The sequence below is a fragment of the Terrapene carolina genome, unplaced genomic scaffold, assembly GCF_002925995.2.
Source record: "Terrapene carolina triunguis isolate 2854851 unplaced genomic scaffold, T_m_triunguis-2.0 Scaffold193, whole genome shotgun sequence".
Classification (NCBI taxonomy): domain Eukaryota; kingdom Metazoa; phylum Chordata; order Testudines; family Emydidae; genus Terrapene; species Terrapene triunguis.
This window is the reverse complement of record NW_020664544.1, coordinates 2,687,684-2,693,416: the sequence shown is the minus strand read 5'-3', so window position 1 is coordinate 2,693,416 and position 5,733 is coordinate 2,687,684. Positions and strand designations below refer to the sequence as shown.

The window sequence follows — 5,733 nt, the reverse complement described above, 5'->3', positions numbered from 1 at the left end:
GGGGTGGGGGGAACGGGGGTGTTGTGGGGCAGGTGTGTGTTGGGGGGGTGGGGGGAACGGTGGTGTTTGTGGGGCAGGTGTGTGTTTGGGGAAATGGGGGTGTTGGGCAGGTGTGTGTTTGGGGGCGTGGGGGTGTTTGTGGGGCAGGTGTGTGTTTGGGGGCGCGGGGGGGCTTGGGGGGGGGGGGGGACGCTCGCCCCTGCCCGTGCCCGTTGCAAGCCCCCATCTCTCGCTGATCTCCCCCCTCCCGCCCCTGGTAAGCGTGTGTCATGGGGCGGGGGTCACGGCGTAGCTCGGGGGCTGTGGGCACTTTGATTTTGATGCCTCTGGGCTGGAACAGCTGTGGGGGGAAGGGGGGGCAGAGCCTTTTCTTGTCTCCCCCTCCCCAGTTGGAAATGTCTGAACCCAACTGTTGCAGAAGTTGCTCCAGGCTGGGAGCATTCCCAGCTGTCACCGGATCCGCCCCCAGCGCCGTCCCCCGCCAAGGGGTAACCGCCCCGGGGCAGCTTCCAGCCCAGGCTGGGGGGAGCCTCCCTTGCCCAGGGACCACAGGTACCCCCTGGTTTCCTTCCTTGCCTGCGCCCTGCTCGGGGAGAGAAACGGGCCTGTTGGGGGGACTCCCCGTTGCTCGGGGACCCTCCAGGGGCCAGCGGGTGGGTGGGTGTGGGCCTGGCCAGCTGGCTCGCTGCAAGCGCTTTGACACACAACTTTTCACTCCTTCAGATTTGTTTGCCAGGCCCCATCCGGAGAGCACTGGGCTGCTTCCCCTTTAGCGGGTGTTATCTGAGGCAAAGTGGTGGGTAGTTCCTGTGCTCTGGCCTTTCCAGGGGCCCGGGCGGGTGCCGTGCCAGGGGGCCGCCCGCTTTGGAAGCTTTCGAAAAGACGCTTTCGTTTGTGTGTCACTTTCCCCGGCCCGGCGCGCTCTTTAAAGGGCTCAACGCGGCTTGCGAAAGGCGTCTGCAGGGTGACGAACATGGGGCCCTGGCCCACTCCCTTCCCCGCGTGCTGTGATCGATTGACAAGTGTCCTGCGGCCGGGCCCGGGGCCTGGACTTGGGATCAGCCGTGGGTGGGGGTGAGAGAACCGGGGCAGCGAATCTAGCCCGGGGCTCGCCCGGCACTGAGGCAGCGGTGGCTGGAAAGCGAGCACGGGGGGTCAGGGTAAGAGGATCTGTCCAGGCTGTGGTTTTGCAGCATCTGGGGGTGCGGGTCTGAACTCAGAGCTGTGTGTGTTGCAGGGAACAGTGCGTGGACCTGGGCTGGGGCCAGGGGGCCGGTGTCGGGCCCTCCCTGCTGGGGGGCCGCGTTTGGCTTGGCCGTTACCGTAAGCCCATTGTGCTCCATCGTTCGGCTCTGCAGTGTGCACAATGTGCTCGGAGCTGCGTGTGTTGCGGGAACTGGAGCCGTGCGGAGGTCTCGGCTGGGGGGCCGGTGTCGGGCCCTCCCTGCTGGGGGGGCCGCGTTTGGCTTGGCCGTTACCGTAAGCCCGTTGTTGGGCTCTGCAGCGTCGGGCACGAGCAATGTGCTTGGAGCTGCACAGTTAGGCCAGTTCCTGCCCCAGGAGCGTGCTATCCAAATGCCCCCGGCGGTGGCATGGGCTGGTCCGGGCGCTCCCTGCCGTTATCCGCCGTGTCTCCGCTTTCCAGCGCGGCACCGGGGGGCTGATGGCGGCTACCCTCCCGCCACTGGAGGGTTGCGCTGCGCCTGCTCTCGCTGTCCTGCTGCAGCCCGGGGGCCGTGGCCGGGGCGGTTCCTGTCCCGGCCGGTGCTGGAGGAGGTGATCCTCCAAGGAGGAAGTCCTCTCTTTGCCGACAGACAACCCGCTGGCTCAGCTTCACACCCGGCACCCTCCGTTCCCTCCCACGGAGGGGAAGGGGGGGTGGGTGTTTGCGTCACTCATGTGCTCCTGCAGCAGGTCAGTTCCTGTGTGGCAGAAGCAGGGAACCCAGCCATGCTGGGGTTGGGGGAAGCCCTGATGTGTTACCTGGGTCCTGGCCTCCGCCCGGCGCGCTGCTGAGAACAGCAAATTCGTCGCAGGGGTGGCTGCACTCGAGGTGTGAGCGTGGTGCTCTCCATCCGGCGGGCAGCTCTGCGGAGCCTGCACACCCCTGTACAGACAGTGCTGGGACCCTGGTTAGGTGTGAACTGGCCCCATGCATTTCCATGGCCACGGCAACTCTTTGCAGAAAAGCCCAGGCTGCTGTGGCCTTATCCTGCCCGGTGGGAGGGTGGATCTGAGTGGGCATCCCCCACGGTGAGACCCCTGTGCCCCTTCCTCGGGCGAGGGTCTCCACATGCTTTCCAACAAGCCCCAGTACGATCTCCACTGTACTGATGGGGAAACTGAGGCATGGGGGGGGAGAGAATTCCCTTAAGTCCTGTAGTGCTGGGAACAGAACCCAGGTGTCCTGGCCATTAGACCATAGACCTTTTCACGGATTCCTGCGTGTGCGGGGGTGCTCCCCCTGCCATGGGAGCATGGAAGGTGTTTACTGAGCTCTCGGTGTGAGGGAGCAGAGGGCCCCTCTGCTCTTTCTCTTCATTTACTTTCTGTGACCCCCAAATGCCCAGGTGCTAGTGAGCTGCAGATCTTGGCTCGTGGCACGACGGGGTCGGTGATAGCCGCGGCCCAGATAATAAATCACTGTCGGCGTCTTTGTGTGGATCTCCTGGCCAAAGAGGAAGGGGGCAGGACACACTCGCATTGGCTGAATGTCTTGCCAAAGTGATCAGCAGTGACATAGTTAATGTCAACATCAGCGTCGTCCTTAGGTTTCAGAGTTAACGGCCAGTTGGGGCGATTGGCTCAGGCTGTCTGCAGACTCAAGCGCAGCGTTAGTCCCCCTGGCACCGGCTAGTCCATGTTGTGTTCATCGTCTGTCCCTGGCTCCCACCCAGCTGCTGCCTGGCGGGACCCTCCCCTGCAGGGCGAGCCCAGTTCCTGACTCTGGGCTCTCATGGGGGCTCCCCCTGCCAGAGAGGGGGCTGTCACTCCTAGCAGTGCCCTTCCTGCCCTGGTACTGGCCCTCCCGGGAGGGGCAGCCAGACCAATGGCTGTCTGGCCTGCTTCCTCTGTACGCAGGGGGGTATGTGCGTGTGCTGCTGGCACTGTGCTCTGCCCCAGAAGTGGCTGCATTGTGGGCGGGGAAGTGCTCCCGGTGGGATATAAAAGCAGTTTGTTTTGGGCGGGATGGGGGCTGGAGAGAAGACCCTGCTTTTCCCAGCCCCCCTGGGCTTTGTGCAATTGCCTGGGGTAGCCCCGTGGGCTGGGGCAGTGGTGGCAAGGGTGGGCATGGTGCCTGCCTCAGGGGGAAGGTGCTGAACTGCCAGGGGAACCGGCCGGGCCCCTCCCCCCCGCCTTGTCCCTTCCCCGACACGCACCCACTCCAGTGCTCCACAGGCAGCCGCGGGGCTGAGACAGCAGGGGCTGCGGGTCGGGAGTGAGGGGCATCGGCGGAGCTGTGGGGGGAGACCTGGGCTGGGGCTGCAGGTTGGAAGTGGGGGGCACCGGTGGAGCTGGGGGGGGGGGATCCCAGCGCTGCCTTGGCCTCATCCCTGGCCTGTCTGTGCGCAGGTGGGGGGCCCAGCCCCAGGTGGCTGGGACAGAGTCCAAGCCCCTCTTGCCAGGCTGAGGATGTGATTAGGTGACCCCCATGTGCCCCTCCGGCAGGCAGGTAGCACTGGCCTGGGGTTGGGGTAGGTGCCTCTGAAGATTGCTATGGGGTGGGGGTCTAGGCAGGCGACTTCCTCCCCGTTCCCTCTTCCTCGGGGGGGGGGGGGGATGGGGGTCTCTGTTATGGCAGGACACGGGGGAAAGGGGCTTTTGAGCCCCCCCACCCCCACTCTGTGGCCGGGTATCCCAGCAAACCTGCTGTGGGGCGAGCGCCTGGGGGAGGGGTTGCGCCTCCCCCCACAGCATCTGGACCCTCCAAGGCCTTTACTCGGGACCCAACCCCCGTCCAGGGGCCCCGGGCTGGCGGTGACGGGGGGGTGGGTGGGCGGGGGCTGGGCTGGTTCAGTGTCTATCCCAGCCCGGCTCATGTTCCTCTTCAGATGGAAACGAAACCCAGCAGCAATCCCGGCTTGTGCCCTGCGGCCGCCGGCAAAAGCCTTTGGGGGGGGGCGGGGAGAGCTCTCGCCAGCAGCGTGCGGGCAGCCCCGTCTCTCCTGGGAGCGGTCGGACCCTCGGCTCCCTCCACCCCAGAGCTGGCTGCATCAAGGCTCGGGGAACCCTCGTGGTGGGAAGCGCTGCTCGGACATGCTGGGCAGGTCGTCGGGATGGGGTGACGGTGCCTGTGGGGTGCTCGGGACATGGCTCCCGCAACTGGGGCTGCACGGCGTGAAGGGTGCGCGGCTTGCAGGGCTGTGGGGCTGGGCCAGGCCACGGGGCTGGGCCGGGCCTCTGCATCTGCGCGGCCGTAGGGGCCCGTCTGCGTAGCGTGCGCGTTCCAGCACTGAGCAGTTCGTAGCCAGAGGCTTGAGGGCCACAGGTGTCGTCCCCTCCACCCCCACTTGTGCCGTGGGGCGCCCCCAAGGCAATGGGGTTTTGGCCTTGTTGTCAGGACACGCTGACCTTGGCCCGGGTGGCGCCAGCGGGCGCAGGGCTGGGTCTGTGGGGTGGGGGGCTCTGTCTCTGCTGGCTGGGCCGGGGGAGGGGGCCTGTCTTTGGGGGTGCCCGGCCCCCACCCGTCATTGGCCACAGCTTGGTTCATACTCAGCTCGTTAATCCGGTCGATCTGCTCTGAGAGGATTTCCAAGATAAGGCTGTTAAGCCCCCCCCCCCCCCCCCCCCCGCCTCTCTTCTCTCCCCCCCCGGCCCCAGGAGACTGGCTTGGGGCCCGGGGTTTGCTCCCCCTTGGGGCAAGCGTCCTGCCCTGTGAGCCCTGCCCCGGGGTCTGTGGGCAGCACGGAGCCCGAGCACCTCAGTGGCGGAGGAGAGAATGGACGTTGCCACCAGGGGCCCCTCTAGCCCGGCGTCCTGTCTGTGGCAGCCGCTGGCTTCCCGGGGATGGCGTTCCCTGCCTGTGGGAAGTGCTGCCCCACATCCTGCCGGCCTGGGGCTGGCCCCGGCTGTCATGGGGCAGGGTTGGTTCCTGGGATCCGCCGCCTTCTGCAGGACCAGGCCTCTCCAGTCCCGTTGGACTCTAGTAGCAGGGAGTTCCACGGGGTAACTGAGGGTCGTGCTGCTTTTCGGTTTGCCAAGCATCCCGTTGCTCTAGGGCCCAGCAGCGGCGCGTGTCTGTCCCCTGAGGGTCTGGACTCTCTGGCTGCTCCTCCACGTCCTCTCCCCACCCCGCTCGCAGGTTCGGCTGGGGGTGCTCTCCGCGGGCTCGGCGCCCGTCGTACCGTCCAGCTCAGCGGCGCTCGGGGAGCCGGGCCCTGGGGCTTCGCCCTGCCCGGAGCCGTCAGCTGGCCAGGGGGCCGGTGTTCGGGTCGGGACTGGCCAGGGGCCCCGGCCGGAGCTGTGTGGTGCTGCCTTCCCCCAGGCTGCAGCGCTGGCGGCTCCAGACCCCGCCTGGCTCGGCGCCACGCTATTTATAACCAGGAGGTGGCTTGGTTGCTATGTCACTATTCTCTTCCCATCCCCCCGCCTCGGCCTGGCCCCCGACCCCTCCCTGGCCCAGCCAGCCCTGGGCAAGGGCAGGCGGGGAGCCAGGACTCCGGGGTTCTCTGCCGGCTCTGGGAAGGGAGTGGGGACTAGTGGGTAGAGCAGGGGGTTGGGAGCCAGGACTCC

The 5,733-nt window shown here is 66.7% G+C and overlaps 1 protein-coding gene across 2 annotated transcripts in view; it reads left to right on the top strand.

Moving 5' to 3' along the window:
- Positions 1–5,733, top strand: part of RARA (retinoic acid receptor alpha) — a 61,837-nt gene that overhangs the window by 13,877 nt on the left and 42,227 nt on the right. The window lies entirely within an intron of this gene.